This window comes from Apteryx mantelli, chromosome 5 (assembly GCF_036417845.1).
Source record: "Apteryx mantelli isolate bAptMan1 chromosome 5, bAptMan1.hap1, whole genome shotgun sequence".
NCBI lineage: Eukaryota > Metazoa > Chordata > Aves > Apterygiformes > Apterygidae > Apteryx > Apteryx mantelli.
Window position 1 is genome coordinate 48909627 of NC_089982.1, and position 21856 is coordinate 48931482.

The window sequence follows — 21856 nt, forward strand, 5'->3', positions numbered from 1 at the left end:
AGCCAAACATGAAAATATAGATACATACGGATATTTTTATCTTTTTCAGGAATATTTTATTATTCCTCCTATTATTCCTATTCAGGAATAATTTCTGTGTTGCTTTTGAGTAAATATCTAATTTTCAGTTATGTCCAAGTTTTAAACAGTTAAACATGCATGCCTACACAACCCAATCAGTGTCTCATTATTAGTTGGACTGAACTGTAAGATCAACACTGTCATGGCCTTAATAGATCAGTCCCACAGAATCAGCCCACACAGGACAAACAGGCTCTCTTTCAGAAAATGGGACTCTGAAATAAATCTGATAGATAGACCGTAGGACAGAATATTGAGCTTTAGAAGACAGTGGGTATCTCATCTTTATTTAAGAACCTCTGTGGATCAGTGCCCTGACTGCTGTTACCAGTCTGAAAAGTCAAAATGGCCTACTTAATCAAGGACATGCTTTGCTCCTTTTTTACATTCTTTCACAAATACAGTTTTGACAATAATGCTACAATTTATAAAACCAGAATATAGACAGACCACCTACAGAAAGAAAATAGAGTATTAGAAGCAGTGAATGAACAACATTATAATTCGTGAACGGAGTTCAGAAAATTTGTTTTTTTTTTCCCCCTGAACATGTCCACATTTCTAAGCAATTTCTCTCTGGAGACTAAAACGTCTATGAAAGAGAGAGTTCCGTCTCCTATTCCAGCATTTAGAAAAGATTTTCCTTTAGGCATTACAAGGCAGCACTCCCCCAAGAACTTTTTGGAAATTTCTTTCCTATGATAAAGTTAATGTTTTTAATAACACTCAAACTGCTCTTTTTAATGTTCACCTTTAAGAAAATCAGAATTTATTAATGCTTATCAGTAAGTGGTATGTTAGATACTTTTTACTCTTCAAATAAGAAAGTGTGAAAGTTATTAAGCGATGGCCATGACTGTATGTTTCACACAAAGATTTTTAAGGGCTTTCATTCCTTACTTGGGCAATACTGTACAGTTAGGTAAAATGATGTAAACCTCTGTTAACAGTAACATCATCTGAGGTCATTTTTACCAAGATTTACTGATGGCTTACTCTTAACAGTTAGAATATGTTGTCCCCCTCACAAAGATGCCTTCAGAAATATTACTATACCTTGTATAAAGAGTTACATTAAAATAATCTTAGCTGGACTGGGAAATTGCTAGAATTACAGTTACAAATACAATCTTATTTCAGCTCCCTTGTGCACATGCCTTAGGACAGTTTTTGACTACAGTCACATTTTTTTCAAACAGGTACCAAACTTCATTTATGTATAAAATTACAATGTTATTTCATGAAGAAGCATTCAGTATTCAGTGTTTGCTCTCCCTCGCTGCCTACTCTGTGGCAGCGTATCTTATTTATTGTACATTATTTAAAGACTGCTCTGAATACAAAATGGTTAATTCCTTAATAGGATAAGCATAGCAGTTACCATGCAAGTGCTGGAGTACTTCATAAACATTAATAACTCTGTAATAAACATAAACATTAATAAATATGTTACCTTATGAGGCTAAGGAATATTCTATTTTACAAATGAAGACTGGAGGAACAGAGAAATTAAATTCAAAAGCATCCTCCAAATTTAGTTAATGAACTTGAGCTGTGCAGAATTTGATTTTTTAGTTTCCTTAACATTATATATGTTTTTATTTATTCCTAGTGAAGCTTCTGTTGACTTCGGTTGCATTCCTGTTGTATTGCAGTTCCTCAGAAATCAAAATCCCAAGTGTCAAGTGCACTGTATATGCCCTGAAGACCCATCCTCAGAGTAGTTGAGAAGTAATAAAAGAAGTAATAGTAGATATTAAATCTTCACTGGTACAAAAACTGCCAGCAAAAAGATGACCGTGGAGCTCACTGGTAATCATTTTCCCTATCATGGGCAGCTGTTGATAAAACTAATACCGTCTGACTGATCATTCATTTGTTCAGGTAGCTGATGCTAGCACTGTTAAAGAGTTGAAAGCAATGTTTGTCTAAAAGATCTGAAAATGCTCACTAGCATATAAGGACCAGGATATTTTTTCTATATAACTTCTTTTCATCAATATCATTTGTGGCTATTTGGCACATGATTTGGCACATGATGCCATTAATTACTGTAGTATCATAAGCAGATACTCCAGTTCTCAAAAATCAGTAGTTCAATACTTATCCATAGGGACGCTGTAAAAATTGAGTAGGGTCAACACTTGGGAACTGCGCAGTTTGAAGCAGTGTGCAGGGGAGTTTCTCTGTTCTCTTGGAAAACACAAGTATTTTTACAAGAGTCATGGAATTGTCTGAGCAGCTCAGGTTTAATCTTGCCATTATTTTGAAACTATCTTGAACTATTTTGGAAACTATATTGGAATTCTCACTTTGAAGATGATATTACCCTTATTCTTTCCTTTACCCTGTATTGCGTTGGAAAGTGACTGTTACACTTCAACTTTTAATTGACCTGAACCTTAGCTGTAGATAAAATTTTGAACATAGGAATATGCCTTGAATTAAAAAAGTTGAATTTCATTTTTTTTCTTTGCTTAGAAATGAAACTTTCCGTTTTAAACATGAATGGGGACTGCATAGAAAATACGATGTTTGTTGGATTTTGCTTTGCCATACAGGTGGCTTTATTACTGTATCACATTAATCAGAACACAGCACTATAATGAATTGTTCTTATACCTTTTTTTTAAACACGCTTTTAAAAAATACTGTTCATTAAATGCCTGTAGAATGCTACAATAAACAATGATCTACCATGGGTGGAGTTGAGAGGTTTTAGCACTGCAGTCACAAATAAAAGAGGATAATATTTGTCTTCCCTGAAATTCAAAACAAAAACCCCAAAAGACTTCATGTTCTGTGTATGTTTTTGCAAGGATATTACCTTTTTTATCATTACAGAACCACTGGAACTTTTAAACTCAATTTTCCTTCATTCATGAATACAACTTCTAAAACTTTTTATAAAATATTGCAGGATCATAGAATGAAGGACTGAAAGAAACCTTAAGCAGCCTTTTGCTTTATTCCAGCTCAAGTTATTTTTTGTCTGACATAGGCTAGTTATTCCAGATCTGTTCTGTTCTACTCTTACCATTTATAGTGCTATGAAAATATGTCAGATGAGAACTAAAAGATCAAACAGCTGTGTCATTGATGGTGCTTAATTTTTTAATATTTTTAGAATTGCACTGTTCCTTAACAACTACATTGCTCTGAAATTGTAGATTATTGCAAATATCTATGAAGTCTAGACATTGTGATGAAAAGAATCATATACTTGATGCATGACTATGACATTTGTGGTAACTCAACTTCAGGCCAGAAATCTGTGCAAAATAAGTTAAGGGGGAAGAATCAAACCACAGTTTGTTACATGGCAATTTAGAGTATTCATTGTCATGCTACTGTATTAGGCAAACAGTGTAAGCATCAGTGTGTGGTTTTGAAATCTATGATTTTGAAATATAAAGCTCCTCACTTCTACAGGAGGTAATTGTTTTTATAAGAACTGAGTTATCAACTGAATTCACACTTCAGATCAGGAGGATTACTTCAGATACTGTGTATGACTTTGTAATAAGCACATAATTTAGGCATGCTATGGTCAATAGAATTGTTATTTTAGTAATAATGATGTGTTGATGATTTTAACATGTCAAAAACTATTACAAGTGTTCTTATTTACATGTCGCAAATGTCATTTTAAATAGCTTACTTAGACAAATGTGCAACCTTCATACTTATGTTCACTTTTGTATTAATAGTTTCTTGAAAGTTACAGCGTAGCATTACAAGATACATTGGGCATTAATCATGTAAGACATCTATAGTGCCCTATTTATCATTTGCTGTATAAAATGATGCAAAGCATTGCAAAACTTGGATGGATAATTTATAGATAATATTTCAGTCTTCATGGCATACAGTATGAATTGATTATTGCATCAAAAAAATGTTAAAAGAACATTAAACCCTCAAATCAAACACTCCAAAGTTAGAAAATACTAACACTGAAGATGTCTTAGCAACAATATTTCAGTTTCTTTCTGTGCTTATCCACTAGGAAATGTCTATTATTATAGGAAATAGTCTATTCAGTGAAGAGCGGGGAAAGAGGGTGAGACGTACAAACCATTTAAAGTCTATTGAGAGCTGCCACCCATAGCAGTTTGAGATCATCCAAACAACTGAGGCTATGCTGAGCATTTCAGTGCTAAAGAAAACAGACTACCTTGAATAATTTTATTAGTGGTTGAAGGTAACCTTCTTTTTACAAATGTGGATCATATGGTCAGATACAGTGTTTCAAGTATAGAGATGTGAAGTAATAGTGAGGGGCAGAAATAAACATGGATGTTCACGTCATTTTTCAGTGTTCATCTTTTATCGCCTCAGGCACTGTAGGGTTTCATGTCTTATGTAAAGGCCACTTAACAAGATCCTTTATTGAATAAAAAAATACTAATTTCCAAACATACAGTTTTAAGATGCCCTTATCATGGGATCTGAGTGATTCAGAAATGTTAATTTTTACAATAGTATTATTATCCCCAAATTACACATGAAGCTTAGAGACATTGCAGTGAAAATTATCAAGTGTCCATTCACTTTGGAATTTCATCTTAAGAGAATTAGGGCATTATTCTTCAGAGTTACTCGTATTTTTGTAGTACTTCATATTCAAAGCATAATTTTAGTTGCAGTTGTGAATGTGCAGAAAATCTAGAAAAACTCGCAGTCTAAAAATCCTTCATGTCTCTTCTCCTCTCCCTTTCCTTCCTAGTGCCTGTTCCTTCCCTCCATCCACCTCTACTCTCTGGCCTTTGTGCTCTGCGTATCCTTTCAGAGATCCTTCAAGTCCTACTATTCCTGCAAAACTGTCATACTCTCTCCTGATGCCTCACTGTTTTTTGCCTTATCCCTTCTCTAACATGCTGCTTAGCTGCCAGAACATAGAGGATTTATTGTTTCTGTTCTTAATGCCTGTGTCCAGTGGCATCTTGGCAGTCACAAGGAGAAATGTCAGAAAAAGCTAGTTCATCCCAAGTACATCTGGAAGGTAGAATGCATAGGTCCTTCATTAAGAAAGAGCCTGTATTTCATGTACAGTTTGACTGTCTTCATTATGGACATAATCATTGGAGAATATACCTATCAAACTAAGTTCAGCTGCTGACTAACACATTTATCAACCATGTCCTTGGTACCAGTGTAACAAATGCTTACTCCAAAGCATGGAGGCACTGGGGCTTCTCAAACAATTTTGCTTTAAAAAAAAAAAAAAAAGGAGCATAACATTCTTTTCTCTTGGGTGAACAGTTTTAACTGAAATTTGTGAGTAATGTCAGCCTTTCCTAATGTCTTCCAGAAAAGCTGAAAATGAGCAAAGTTCAAAGCAGTGGAAAACAGAGCCTTACAAATATAAAATGGTGACTCCCTGAAGTACACACACTTTAATGTATGGTAATATGATTGAATACAATCTGATTAAAATGTTTTCAGTTATTACTTATCATCTGAGTTCCTGTAGGAAATGTGCACTTTCTTTGCCAACTCTAAATGCAAAGTAAATTATCTTGCTTCATTCTTGCTTCATTAAAATATATTTTTCCTTGTATTTTCTACTGAGTATGTCTCAGCTGTCAGTCTGCAGTGCTGTTGACAAGTGGGATATTTAGTGGGATGTGTGATGTGTGGTTTACAAAGTTTCCATAAAATTCCTAAGTAAAAAAAGCTGTTTATCGATTTTCAGGTAATAGCTGTAACTTTTTCTTTATATGAAGCAAACCTTTCTGAGCATAATAAGTTGGCTTTCAGTTATCCAGATCTGACAGATGGGCAGTCTGTCTTTTTGTCCATGTGTGCTGGATAGCCTGCAAGCTAGACCATTAGCTTACCCTAAGCTGCTTGGCTTATGTATAGTGAAAAAACTCAATGACTCTTCATCAGCATCTGGCTGGAGTCTGGAGGTGGACAGAGCTGTCTATTCTGTCTGTTCTGGCTAGGGCTAGTTTACTGTTAAACCTACTACAGGTTTATCTAATTTACTAGAGCAACAACTGGATTAATGGTAAAACAAAGTTAAAAGTGAATTGGCTGTATATGAGTTGTCAAACTAGTGATTTATGAGACAGAGCTAAAAGCATTAAAATCCATTGAAAAGTAAACATGAAACTACCATTATTCCTCTCTTTGAAACTTTGTTATACAATGGGCTGATTTTCAGGAAAGTCTATGATAAGCTAAGCATAATTATAAAAATGAAGGTAAATATGGAATATTATATTGATCAAACATATCACACATTAATTATCATGAGTAAAAACAATGTGCAGTTTTGGTCATCCACCAAAGGAAAATAAGTGTGCTAACTTGTGTGCATTTACCCGAATGGTTTCTTTGTTCTTAAGTGTGTCTAAGAGGAATCAGATTTGAAGATCTAATTACTGATTACATAATTAAAAATATTACTTACCTAGTCAAACTGTATCATCTTCTTTACTTTAGAAGTAATTTTTCCAAAAGTTAAGGCTAGTTCTTTTAAAAAATTTAATTACTAAAAATTCAAACTTTCCAACACAATATTTGATATGCATAAGACAATTTGCCAGCATGTTTATCTCTGTGATCAAAATATCGTTCATCATTTCACTCATTTTTTATTCTTAAAAGCACTGAAAATAGAGGTAAATTTTGTTATCTCAATGAGCTATAAAATCATTGTGCACTGTGGTTAACCTTTAAATTAAGAACTTTGTATTTTTTCTAATTTCAGAACGGCAAAAAAATTGTCAATTTACTTTTGGTTTACTTTTAAGGGTTTTTTTCCTCCACTGAGATCTTCATTTCAGAATGTCTTGTCTCATTGGGGACGCTCTTACTACCAAAGTCACTGTTAAGGCAGCTTTTAGCTGCTTCTATTTCCATTTCAAAAATCACCCTATTCCCTGGAATTCATATGTCATGATAAAGGTGAATGCAAATTCCTGGTACATGTGAATTGTATGATCCTAGACAGAGATGAAGTTAAATAGAGACAACTCAGCCAAAAGAACCTCATTTATCCTACATTTTTTTCCAATTTTGTACTTGTGTAACTCAATTGATTACAACTGAGTTGCAGGTGGAACATAGGTGGAACGTATGAGTTAGGGTATTGCATACAGTTACCCAGAGGTCGGAGGCAGATAGATGCTCTGCAGCCAGTAACTATACTAATAGTCCTTTTAGGAATTTAGCACTTTATTACGCTAAGTAAATCAGTAATTTTGAAGTCCATAATCAACTGATGGTACTGAGCACTCTGAAATCAGACCAGTTATTTTTTATATATCCTAATCTGTTACCTATTGCCACTTTTGGACAAAAAAGCAACTCCTTTATTCCACTTCCTTCTATTCCCTCTCTCTCATTTCAAACTGTTAAATTACATTGCACAGCTTTTTCTAATATTGCATCCACAGTAGCTAAAAACAGTAGTGTGACCTGATTAGGAATAGGAGAAAAGTTCAAGAGTAATGAAAAGTAACATTTTGAAAAAACATGAGTTCTATTTCTTTGTTTTGATTTTGGCATGTAGGAATTTAAGGGCACCCTTGTATCATTAGCTAGGCATAGACTTAAGCATTCTCTCATACCACATGAGCTGTCTGTCTGTCTCAGATACTTAGGCTCAGCTTTGGTTGAACCTTCTGCCTCTAATTTCTGCATAACATTTTTTTCTGAATAACGCAGTCTGAGGTATATAAGCAAAACTTGTTATCAATTTTCCCCCTTCACACTGTCTAATCAGAATACAGTTATTTCCAAAGTATGTGTGCATCGAGGGTGTGCTCAAAGGGTATCTGCCAGTCATACATCCAGTTTTTCCTCCACCATCTGTATGTCTAATGTTGCTTATTCTTATTTATGTTTCATAAATCTGCATGGCATTTTTCTAAAAGCCACCATATCTCTAGCGTCACTTGTCACCTTCAACACCACCTAAAAACTCCAAGCAACTTGACACCTCACTGAAAGTAAAAGGCTGCATATAGGATACTTTCAGAAGAAGTAAATAAGTGTCCACAATTTCTGCTGTGGCATACAGATTACGCAGATAATCAGCTCCAGGTTGTGGTATATCAGAAACCAGGGCCAGTGGTTTGCAAGTCACTTAGGTGCCTTGGAAAATATTATGCTTAGTCTTCTTAACATCTATTCATTCATGAACAAATGCCTTTAAGAAGCAAATCCAGATATCTGTTTGTCATTTACTATAAAAATAATCTAGCTGCAGATTATCTAGTTTGTCTGAAATGGTCACAAGCAGTTTAATTGCTTCTGCTTCTATTCAGAACAAATTTCTAATTTGTTCCACATATGGAATTAGCAGTTCTTTTGTTTTGAGTCACTATGTAAAAGCAAATTTCTTAATACTGAAACTGGCACATATGCATGCATACATACATGCATGCATACATACATACATACAAATATGTGTATGTGAAAATGAAAAGTTGTTACAATTAAACTGGAGAACCAATAAAATTAATTCTAAAGTTCTGGAGTTTTGTTTGATAGAACAAGATTTCATTTAAGAATCAGTGCATTCATCTTTGCAACTTAAATTCCATTATATGAAATTATTTGCTATTTCTAGTACTGTCCATTGGGGAAGATAAAATGGACCTTATCCAACTTGGTTAGCTGAAAATAATTTTAGAAATTAATCCATTTCTAAGGGGTAAGCATAGCTGTTGAATATTTTTGCAAGTAGATTCATATTGCTAGCTCATTCTGATATGCCTGTGCTGGTACAACAGTTTTTAAAGCTACTGGATGTGTCACAGAAATGTAACAACTCCCCTATAGGACTGGCTTAATTATTTATGGAATTGGTTAAGATTATACACTACCTAAATAAGAGTTTGATAATGTGGAAAATAAAATAAATACAAATTAAATGGTATTGATTTTCTTCCTAAAAAATATAAAGGAAACCTACTGAATCATTTCAGTTGTGAAACTGAAAAGGTAACATACAGAATTTCTGAAGAAATACTGTCTTAATTACAGAATTTGCCATTGTTCAAACCCTTGATTTAGGTATTTGCTTCCTTTTCTTAATTCCACATATTAAACATGATTACACCCATTGGTTATGTGTTGTGTATGGTATATAAATGGAGTCCTGGTTGGGAGCTGTTAATTCTGTCAAACCACAGCTTTTGTCTTGAATGATATCATAGTTTCTTCAGTACGTCATGAATTCAAGTCTTCAGAAGATCTGGTAGGCTCATGCTCACGCTCAAGAATACATGGTGAACCTGCAACTGAAGCTGTGTTCCAGTTACACAAAAACAGCATTTTGCCATCGAAGGGCGTAGTTTCATAATATTCATTTACCTTTGAAAATTTGTTGACATGTCTGCATATGAAGTTACAGCTTGTTTTTCTTCACTGCTCTAAAACTTATCATAGAACTTTGATACAGACATTTGTCAGAAAGTATTTGGTTACAAAAATACTATGCTCTATCTGTATCAGCCAAAATTTCTAACGGAAGTTAGGACCAACACAATGATTTTCTTTTTGTACTTCAGAAGGCCATTTTATATATGCATCGAGTTTTTTAAAGAAATTATATGTGAGTTCAATGTACCTTAAAGTTTGGAATGCATATCAGCAACCAAATCTGAACATTTAGTGAAGTAATGAATTGTTTATCCTACTGTACTAAAGATTATTCTGTTCCATCCTATTAGCATTCAATACCATAAATATCTGAATATTTTTGTCCTTGTAAAGAGGGCACAAGAGTGTAAACAGAGTGTAATGTATATCTAAATACCTTAGCACAGGTTTACTGATTCTTTTTCTTGATTTAGTACATGCACTGTGAGTCTTTTCAGTGGTGGTCATAATACTGGGAACTCTTCCTTTTAGAATCACTGTCCATTCTATGAAGTAAAATTAATACAGTTATAGAAGTGTCAGGTAATGATTAATGAGAACTCAGGCTTATAGCTGTGAAGAATCTTTTGTACAAAGACAAGTAGATTAAATAAATTTTGAGCAAAAAGAGTTTTCCATGTTACTAACAGGAATTCATTCTCTAAACAACTGGTTCTATTCAGAATCTGCCAGAAGGCATTATATTGTAAGTAAGCCTCAACAGGACTTCAAGTAACTTATAGTAGTTAAGACTCTTAAAGTAATTTAAAATGAAATATGTCTCTCAGCAATTTCTGTCAGTTTCTACATCAGTCTCCTTTGTCATGTAGATCTTTGAAATATTTAACGGTTTTTAGTTTGAGTGGTCCTCTACTTGGTGCTTCTACATCTCTGTTCAGCCCTTCTGATACTATCTGGTTCCCTATCTTCTGTATGTACTTGGGATCTTTTCACATTCTGCTTTAAGCACTAGAAACTAACAGTCTAGGTTGCCCACATTATCCACCAATCCTTTACTGTACGGGTGCTAGTGCAGTCCACCCTTGGCCAAATTGCTTGGATGAAAACAGCTGTTAAGAAAGGGATGTGGGTGTTGAAGGGTGTGTGTGAATGGAATGCCCAAAACTATCTGAGAGGGTGTTTTCACAAAACTGATTCTGTTAAAGAGGAAGACGACTCTCAGAGGGCTTAAACAGTTAGGGGAACTATGAAGAGACTTTTGAAACAAAGCAGTCAGCTTTAAGACAAGTAGAGAGAAAGAAACACGTAGCATTGGGGAGATACCTTTTAGTGGAAACAAAGCAGCAGTCAAAACCTGGCTTGACACTGCTAGAAGTCTCCCCACTGGCATCACAGCAGGACAGGGTGCAACAGGTGAGGACACACGCCTTGGGTGTGCATATGTGACCTCATGGGGTGCTTTCACACTGGCGTATGGATTAGCATACTGTAAGGAGAGGCACAGGTACACACAAAGCTCTACACACGAGAGGTGTGTAGTAGGGGAACCTGCCCTCCCAGAAGAGAGAGGCTTGCTTGTAACCCACCTTTCCTCTGCATTCAGGTAACTCTGTGGGTGTGGGTGTGGTTAGGACCTTATGGGATTAGTTATAGAAGAGTATTTACAAATTAATAGGTGTTACATTAGCATTTTTGTCTGGTATTGTGGTTTACCTGTTGTGTTGTTGATCATGAATATAAAGATCACTGATTGCTGGTTAATTATTTGTCATTAATAAATCGGTAAGCTGCTTTGATCCTGATTTGATTTAAAGTATGTAAATTGAGTAGTTTTCCCCTGCAACAGTTAATGATTTGTTGTATCCAAATTGCATCCTAGCAACTGTTCCACTGCAAGTTGCGGTTCATGTGAGCCAAAGAAACAAACCTTACATGTAAGATCAAGAGTTGTTAGTCCATTTACAATGTTAATGGTCTAAGCAGTGAATTGCTATTAGACTAGTTATAATGATGCTAATTACCCAGTTCTTACAGCTTTTTCCCGGTAATGATCATTAAGACTAATATTTTTCTGTTATCCACCCCCTGTCTGTGTTGTGCTCACTTTTCCACTGCCCCTCTAAGTTCTAAGGTCAGTGGATCATGCAGGGGGGAAGAGGGAAGGGAGGTGGTTATAGGGAGTCATCAGCATCCCAGTTCCTTCACTGGGATTGTTATTGGGTATGTTAATGTTCATGTTTTCTTCCTCTTCATTCCTGGTTTCATTTAGGGTCATTTAGATATGTTTGCTAACACACTGTGTGCTTGCTGTTTCTTCATTGGTTTGCTCTTCCAGTTTATATCCAAATTCACTATATGTGGCATGTTTTACCTAAGCTAGGTACTTGCTTTTTGTTCTCTTTGTTGTTCCTAAAATGGGTTTTGCCCAACTCCCAAGGTTTCCAGTTACACTCCTCTGAGTGTAATTGACCACTGAAGAATTGTTCATAGCCTTGGGGCCTCTGGTATCATCCTGTGCCCCGTATTCTTCTGTGCTGCATTTTTTTTCAAGCATCATAGATCATTCATTCTACACCAAATAACTACTTATTAGTACATTTTAGTTAGAAAAAATATGTAACAATAGACATTACAATACAATTGTGCAAAAGCTAAAACAAAACCGGTAACAGTCACTCAATTGTAGATAACTGCTGTTACAGCTAAACAATCTAAAACAAATCTCTAGGCAGGCTGAGACAAGTCTGAAAGTTTTGAGGCTTGAACTGTTCTCTTGCTACTAATTCCAGGGCCTGGCACAAGCAATAGCGACACCATATTTACTTGGTTAGAAAGCTACATATTTTAGAGAAACTGAATAGAAATCCTGTATTGTTCTGTGTGATTCTTTTATCTTGTGATCACCTCATAAAAGTGAGGTGGAGCTTCACAAAAAACGCTTATCTTTTCTTCCCAAACTTTATAACTGTGTTTACACTACTTTCGCTCTGGCAGAAGCTTTACCCATGTGGCACTTGTTCAACTAATATTTTGGGATTTAGTTTTGTTTTGTTTCATAGTGAGTCTATAAGGATTCTAATGTGTCCAATTTTAAACATGTTGTTTTGTAACCTGATAGTGTCAAATAGGTATCTAAATTCAATCACTCCTATTTTTTATGCATACTTTAACTGGTCTTGAGAACATTTCCCACAAATCTATTGGACTGAAACATACAATGAAATCATTCTTTCTTGGAAAAAAAGTATGTTAATAAAAATAAAACTGTGCTATGTTCTTATCAGCAGTATATCCAGTAAAAGACAAATTTTAAACAGAAGCTACATAGTATTTTCCAAAAATGCTGTTTCTGGATTATCAGAATAATAATCAATAACTATCTAATTCTTCTCCGAATGTACAAAAAGAACTATGCTAGTATCAGTCTGTATCTCACACTTGAGCATAATAAATATATGTACTACATTACACCAATCTTTTTTCTTTTTTGTTTCATATAGTGCCATGGTACCTTTCAGGATTTACATTCTTTTTTAGTGTATTTTGTTCAGCATATGTAGTCTTGTCTGCTTTTCTTCACTTAGTTGTAGACAAATAGTTCAATACTATTCTATTTTGCATGATCCAGCAATGTTAAGCAAATTATAGCTATAATTTATTCAAATTCCTAAACAGCCTTCAAGGACAGATATCCTTCAAAATTAAACTGAAATTTGCAAGAAACTACTTAAAAATCATATGCTCATAGAAATAGATTCTGTGAGAATCTGTCCTCATAGAAATCTATCTTCATAGAAAATTTTGGAATATTTGTTAATTAATATATGTCTTTTCAGTATTTAATGAATCTGCTTGTCTGCTATAGGAGTTTTGATACTTGACATTTTCAGAATTGTATCTACCAGTAAAATAGTTTATTAATGTTCAGTATGTGGCACATTTAAAAACATAATATTAAAATAAAAATACAGAAATGTTTGGTTTGTCCATGGATCTTTAGCTTAGCTTCTCTGTACAGATAATTGCATAATTCCATCTTCTATTCGCTGCATTTTATGAGACCTTGAAGGAGAAATTTTTTATGGGGCCTCTGCCATATTTTTTTTTTCCTGAGTTACACACTTAAAAAAAGGAATGTATAAAAGTCTGTGCCTCTTTTGACTTTTTGCTGAACACAATAGCAAGGAATGAAATTATGTTTCAGGTCCTCCAGTTTCTCTCAAGAGAATAACAATTCAGATGAGTAGAGTCACAAGGGAAAAGGATTAGATAGTATTTCTTTGACTTATTCAGCAATATCCATGTTATAGTTGAATCCTAAATCTTTTTGAGAAAAGTTCCACCATTTAGTGCTCTTTTTATTTCCTATTTAAAAACTGCTAAACTAAAAATTGCTCCAGGCATTCATAAAGCTGTAGTAGAGAATGTATAACGTATTTATTTATGAGAAACATTTGAAATCTACATAGCCTGGAAGTGCAATCAGTTTCTTTATTTGTAAAAAAAAGAGGAAGCTAGTAATTACCAGGACTGATAGGCAAATAAATTAGCATAGAGAGGATGAATATGAGGGATAGATTACTCCTTTATTAACGTATCATAGCAGTAGAAGTAATGAATCTCCCAAATCTAATAGTCAATAATTAAATTAGGTCTTTGGCTTTAGAATGATGACAACTCCGTCAACGTGGCATTGACACCTTATGCTTTTAATTCTGAGGTGATGGGAGCAGTAGCTGGCTGAAGTAGTTTAAATAAAAATATTTTTGAAACAAAGTGTTAATTATTCATTCCCTGTAGATACAAGTCATGCAGTTCAAAAAGTTTTAAGAATAACTGCCTAGGCAATTGGATTTTTGACTTACCTTTGGCGTTGTTAATACCCTGTGGCTCAGGTAATTCTGTTGTCTTACATCATATGTTTCTTTTCTTACTAGTTTGCCCTTGCCAAGCTATAATTTTTCATCGGCATAGTGTCAGAATGAAATGACATGCATTCAGCTCAGATTTAGGAACACCTTTCAGTCAGAGCATTATTTGGGAGAGGGATTGACAGCAGCAACAAAAATACTCAACCTGGACAGAGATAGACATCAAGTATATTTATTTATTTTTAGATTCAGATATGATTTTAATGTTTTTGTGTGTAAGTTACTCAGCCTTTTATGTCTTGTATTTCACACCATTTAGTTTCTCCTCTTTCACTCTTTCCCTTGAGTGTGCATTGAGGGAAGGTGCTATTTTTTGGGATATGCCCACATAGACGTTACCAAGTTCACTTATTTAATGCTTCAAGCAGATACAACTTCATTCTGCTTGTGCTCTGAACCATGAAACCATGTGGCTGCAATTAACCCAGCAGTGATGTGAAGTGTGATATCTTAGGCTCTGCACTATGCTAACACAATGTGGTTTCTTTTGGCTCAGAGTACGGTCAGACTACACTACAAAAAGTGTATAATCATTCCCCTATATGAACTGCATAAGATAAGACACTTAAATCCTCCACATCTGCTGACCATGCAAAAGTTCACAAAGTTCACAGGGCGGAGGGGAAGAGCTGTGCAAGATACCATAATTGAAAGCTTTCCTAGATGTTGTGGAAGCCCAGCAGATTGAACTGAACTGAACTGAACAAACAGAAGGGACATGTTGTCTAGATGCCTCAAATCCATCTGTTTTTGTAGAGGAAGTAGTAGATGAATGGTAAAGGAAGTAAATTGCCTTTAAACTTGCCAGTGACATGCTGCCTCCTTTGCTCCTTGTTCTTTACATTCAGGGTTTTTAAATAAATCCTACATGACAGCTCTCCATTGAAACCAGTCATCTTTTATGGGCTGAATATTTTTAGAAGCTATTGAAACATTTTATATGACATTGATTTGATTATGGGGTTGGGTTTTGCTTTCAATGGAAATTGAAAAAGCTAACTTTGTCCTTTACTAACTTTAATTAGGTTTATGATAAAATAGTGTTCTATGAAAAGTAAACAAGAATAAACAGTCATTATTTTTGATACATTCATCCTCTCTTCCCTCTTTTGGTGACAGAAATTGCTATCCCAAAGGCAACAATTGATTTAAAAAAGCATCTGGGTTTTAGGTTTTAATTTCTGGTTGGAAAAAATGCACAGTTAAAAGTATCACACACAAAAACCTGTCTTTGCAGGCTACAGTACTGAGGTGTTTACTAAACAGCTTCTGTTAGGAATCAAACAGACAAATGTGATATTTTATTTGATGGAGGGTGCATTCAGGTGTCTAATTACTTACTTATCCAGTTTCATGTTCTTATAACCACATAAAACATGAAGCTTCTTGGTCTTGTTTTATCTCCAAATATAAGACATAAAATAAAGCCACAGTTGATTACAGTATATAAATTGACCACCCGCCAATTATAATGCAGGTTTACAAAAGATAATGAATAGCTCATTGTCTGTGTCTGTTTGCTGTGCACTCTGCATTGATTTCTGGTTTGTTAGAACATTTCACGCATCAGCACTGGAGCCGCTAGACGTAGCATTCTCAGAGGAACCTGAAAGTGCTGTGGGTCAATAACTGAACCACATACCGTACATACTTAGTTCAAATTAATCACTTTGGACCAGTTCTAGTCCTAGCATAAGTGGGTAGAACAGCAGGACTTGTATGTGTTTTTACAGAGCTTTATTGACATTTTAGAAATATCCTTTTAGATATTTGTATCATATTTCTGCTTGAGTACTGAAAAATATGAAGGCTTTTTCTTTATTCCTTACATTTCAATTTTAGATAGGTCATTCATTTCAATTGATCATTGGTGGTTTTAAGTTTACTTTTGGATTGGAGTCTGGCAACTTTGAGGTACCAAAAGCTTCCTGGAGGCTTTCGTGTATTAAAGGCCATAAAAATGTCCAATAATCTGGAGTTTGGGTGTGGGTGTTAAAAGCCAAACTAATCACACTGACCAAATTAGATCTTATAATCTGACAACGCAAAATGTTAGCTTCATACCTTTAGTATGAGTTAATTCCTGGGAATGTTAAGCTGATTATGAGACAGGATTTCTTAATGTTGAGCCTTGGTTTCTTTGATCATGGTATGCTCATCTAATACTGTCTCAAGAGATTCCTCTCATTCACGCCTTTGAAGACTATTATGTCCATTTGATAGCTCTTAGCAAGACTATATACTGTGTTCTTTTTTTCTTATTGGTCAAACTATTTAGCCTTATTTGATCAACAGTGACCATGGTGTTGTAGTCAAAATCTTACTAAAAGGGCTGTTATATTCCTATTCTGTAAAATGGTGTTCTGCATGCAAGTGTATTTATAACCTTTATGATAAGTATATGCAAAAAGTTGAGCATTTGCTCAAGGAATAAGTAAATACATCTTAAAATAATATAAAAGATAAAAAAAGATAAGAGTAAGAATAGAAGAACAATATAATGCATGTAAGATCATGTTTGTTCTTGCTTAGTACTGTACTCTTATTTCAGACTGTGGCCAGAAATATGGCCACTTAGTATTTAATAAATATGGAATATTTAATAAAGTATGGAATGATTTTTTTGTGGTGTCCCCTTCAGCTTCCACCCAACAGCAGTGAGAGATTTCCAGAATTGAAGCATTCCACTGCACCATACTTAGTAAGTATTCTGTAACTTCTAGCTGAGATTTCAAGGTTTTTAGTTTCAAGAGACTGTACGGGCAAAGAGTTGATGTAGCTGAAAAAGCCCATTACCAGGACCAGGACAGCCGGGATCACAGTCACGTGAATAATTGCACTAATGAAACAGTAATTTCTTCTGTCGGATGGCTCTTCCACCCTCAGGTGATGAGAATCAGTGTTTGTTTCTTACAGTTCACGTGTTGCAGTGAATCCAAATTCTCATCCTGCATTTGATTTATAACACTTACTGTTTAGTTAATTATATGCACTAACCATTAATTCAATATCCCTTTCCAGCTGTCTTCTCAGTAGTTTTCCACTTACTTGCTACCTTGACTTTACTTATGACATGTGCTAAATGTATGCTAAGCTACATCAATCTAATCATAAAAGCCGAACAAAAATTAAGACTTTTTATACTCAAGTGTTCATAAGCAACATCAAACTACTTCCTCCATTTACATCTGAATAACTTCTCTTTAAACACCTGTGTAACCTCTGGCTAGGGCAGGTACCCTGCAAGCTAAGGTTTAGACTTCAAGGCCATGGATTTATCTACTGTCTAGTCTTTGAAAACTGTTCATGCTTTCAGTATCCATAACATACTGTGGCAATTGTGCAAAAGTGTGTAAATCATTGCTTGTTTTTAACATTGCTTACTACTAATTTCATGGGCTGCTGCTGCATTATTACATATTGGGAATAATCTTGTCATATTCCTCTTTCTGTCTGTGCAACTCATTTATCTCTTATATTTCCTTTTCCATTGTCTCAGGGGCATTATTTCTGTCTGTCCCATTATTTATAGTCTGTCCCATGAAAGTCCCTACATGGGTTTACATTTATCAATATTGTATTTTATACACCATTTCTATGTCCACATCGTGTCCAAAAATACAGCTTTCTTGTCATCAACCAGATTTGTTTCCTCAGGTACCTGCTCCTCTCCCTATAGCATTTTAATTACTAAATGTGTTGAATGATACAGGTGTCAGTGCAGCTTCTTGACCGATTCCATTGGAAATTTCCTTCCATTGGAAAAATTGTCTATTTATTCTTAAACTCTACCGGAACAGAGGAATGTAGAAAGCGTAGAAGAAAAAGGTAGAAACAAATCAGACAATTTTTAGCTACTCTTTTACATGTAGTCCAATGCCTGATCTCAATGTATCCTCTGAAACTGAAGATAAATTTCATTTCTTTGCTCTTTGAAGTAAGGTGAAAATTGATTTCATGAAAATGTTATGCTGTGCATGTGTTAGAAAAACTCTGAGGTTGTTTCACTAAATGTTGAGGAAGTTAAACATTACTCTCATTTTCTTTCCTTTCTTAGATGTATTTCTTACTAATGCATATAACATTGGAATAAAAGGAATGTAAAGAAAGAAGTGATTACAGTCAGTGGAGAAAAAATAAGGAATGCAATATGTACAACTCACAAAAAATGCCTATAAATACCTTAGAAAATGTAACAATAAAGAGAGAAAAACTATTTAAAATTCCTAAAATAAAGAAGAAAGATCAAAAAAATTATGCTACAAAGTTGAGGAAAGACAGAGAAGCCTGTAGTTAACAGTCCTCATGTAAGACAGTCAGGTGTACCCCATAGGGAAACCACAGCCATTACATGGTTTATAAATTGTGATGCAGACCCAGAAAAAGCAGTGAAATAAGAGTTATGAGAGGAGGCCAATACAAAGAATGATTAGAATATTGTAAGTTGTGCAATTATAGAAGTATATGAAAGCAGATACGATCTAAGATCTAACAGAAACAAGGATATAGATGTCACTTTTTCTAAAAAATTACACCTAACTAGTTTTTGGTCCTTTGCTTTTTTTAGTTAATTCCAGTAGTATACTGCCTAGTTCCTCTGAGACTTTCCAATATACAGTCTGAAGTTACTCAATTATTAGAAATAATCTCTTGTCTATTCTTTCTCAGTGGGTATGTTGTCAATATAGTCAGTATTTCCAAATGGTCTTTTGCTTTTTTTTTTCTCATCAATTCAGTAAGCACAGCCACTGCATTTTATAATCACCCTTAATTCAGTCACTTCCCTTATCTTTTTCAGGGATGGATTTACTGGTTGGAGCTAAGGGAGTTTTGCTTGCTCCCCCGTATTTTACCTCCCTCTACATGTGCAACATGCTCCTGTGTAGATAAGGGTTGCACCTGTCTCCATTAACTGCTAGGCTTTTAGTGCTTCCTTAAGAGTGCTGTTGTTGTGTATGTACACGTATCTATGTGTGTTCTCCTTAAAATCTTTCAACATAAATGCATTCTAGTTTTCTGTTAGCTTGATTTCCAGTAATATTTTCTTTAGTGCTTAAAGTACTTTTCATCAAGTAGTCTTGTCTGTTTTTTTGTTTGTTTTTGAGGGAGAAGAGGGAAGGTCTGTTTACTTCCTTAACTTTTTTCCATGCAATCACAGCCATTTTTTTCTCCTTTACTTGAATAATCATAAGAATTAGTAGCAATAATAATACTAAAGTAATAATCAAATTGAGTAAGTAAAGATGTGTGGAAAACTGTTATCACCAGCTTTAAAAAATGCTTGAATTAATTCATCTTTCTAAGGTACTTGTGCAAAACAGAGTATGTCAGAAGACGTTTCCTTATAGAGATAATAAATGAAGCAACAATGAAATATAGGCTCTCATAACTTTTAGCCTTTAAGTTCAAGAAGTTTGTTCAAATTGCTACTTGAATGGAATGGTTTTTTTTGTTTGTTTGTTTTTCTGTTCCAGTCTGTAGTATGCATTTTTGGTGTTGAAAATGTCTGTGAATACTTTCTGTTTCTGCCATTTATTTTGTGAGACACTGTCATATTCTTCATTCAGTGCAGAGTTTACACTAGAAATCTGCTAGTTTACACTAGAAACCTGCTAGCATGTGGAGTTATTTCAGTTGGCAGTTATTTTTATGCAGTATTGCAGATTCTGCCCAAATTGTTTGCCAAGTGAAGTGCCAAGTGAATCACCAATTGAGGACAGTCGTCACTCACTAGTTGGGCTAGCTGGCAGAGGGAGGACTTTCAGACAGCTCACCAGGTTGTTCTTAAAGGAGATGGGCAGGGGAATCCCTTCGGTGAAGGTGAATAGATATTCTGAATAAGCATAGCACTCCAAAACAAAAACAGAATGAGATTGTGTCACAGAAAATGTGACTTTAATACAATTACAGATTATATCAAATTGAGTCTATGTTTTTTACAAAGGAGTAAATCTGTGGTTAGGTATGATTCAAACAGATCTTATGCATGACCCTGGGAGAGTCCTTCTTATATTGTTCTTTGTGGTGGTCTCAGGTCCTGATGATGTCCCTTGACTTTTTGCTCTTCTTTCATGATGCTAGGTCAAGTCTTTCTTTTCCAGTGATTTCTCCTCTCTACTTTTTAATCCTGTCAGTCACTCTTACCCTCTTAGGTGCTCTGCAAAAATAATTTCTTCCATGCATTCTGGGACTTTGTGGCATCTGTCACAGACAGACCCTAACTTCATGTTCCCTGCTACTTGTTGTAGTCTTCAAACTGCCAGAATCTAGTTTATTTTCCTACTGAGCTAGGTTCAGTACTGATAACATACTTTATGTTGCAAGGTCAGCTTTTCTCAATTCCTTGTTTTCCAATTCATTTGGCGAAATGACAGTTGGGGATTACAATACTACCTGAATAACAGTGTCTGCCACTGAATATGCAAAGTGGCTTTGTAACTTAGGATGTGTTGCAAAAACTTTTAGGAGTCTCCATCTAGGAGATAAACATATTTTAGTTATGGATTTGGATTATTATGTTGTTATTTTCTTAAATACTAATTGTACTTTTAAATTAAGACTGACAATTTGGGGTGTACAGAAAACCAAACCCTGAAAAATCTTCCAGGAGGTCAAACTGAGGAGGTTCTGACTCTTAGACATGGAAAACATATGTGAAACACAAGCTTTTTCTCCTTTTTTTGTCACAAGTCCATGTGATTTATTTGTAGAGAATTTTTCATCAGGGATTTTACTGTCTTGCCAGTTCACACCCGTAGTATATCACACCCATATGATAGCAGACAACCCATTCTACAGACATTAAAGCTGATGTACATAAAGGAGAGGTATTTGCACCTTATTATACAAAACTGCACTGACTATGTGACAGGTAAATAGACCAAGTAGTCTTGATATACATTGCCCTGATTTAACTACACATGATTTCTGTCTTAGCTTGTTACCATGTCTGTATGCATTAAAGGATGGGGTTTCTAAGATGTCCCTACTTTCCTTCATCAGTCAGAGGTTTCGTTTTTTCTATTAGATCTGGTTCTTTTCAGCATTTTGATCTTTTTGTCTTTGCATAGGTGAAAACTTAAATTGATAGACAATGCTTTGGGAAATACTGCCCAGAATTAAGCAGAGAAATTTATGTCTAGTTTTGGTCAGCTCCTGTTATCAGTTAATTTTTAGAGAACAGCAGTTATATGGAAAAGGGAAGAACACTGAGATAGTCCTTCCTATTTATTAGTGTAAAGGTGGCTCTTCTATCATTTCAGGAACTCCTCAGAGAAAATGTGGATGTAGTTCTTTTCTGTAGCTCCTCCTTTGGAGAAATAGTTGTATGCTCCTCTATGCTTAGATCTGAGCCAAAAAACTTATTTTAATGCAATGAAAATATTATTATTGCATTCTTTCCATATAAATCGTCTTTAAAGATGAATCTCATTAATTCCCTGTACTGCAAGACAGTAGAAGAAAACCATTCTAAAATGATGCATATTAAAAATATCTTACAT

The 21856-nt window shown here is 34.8% G+C and overlaps 1 long non-coding RNA gene across 1 annotated transcript in view; it reads left to right on the forward strand.

Annotated features, from left to right (window-relative positions):
- LOC106484023 (uncharacterized) overlaps positions 1-21856 on the forward strand; it is a 75960-nt gene that overhangs the window by 51484 nt on the left and 2620 nt on the right. Inside the window, exon 2 of the long non-coding RNA XR_001292499.1 lies at positions 16996-17055. This is a non-coding gene — a long non-coding RNA (uncharacterized lncRNA). The remainder of the gene's footprint in view (positions 1-16995; positions 17056-21856) is intronic.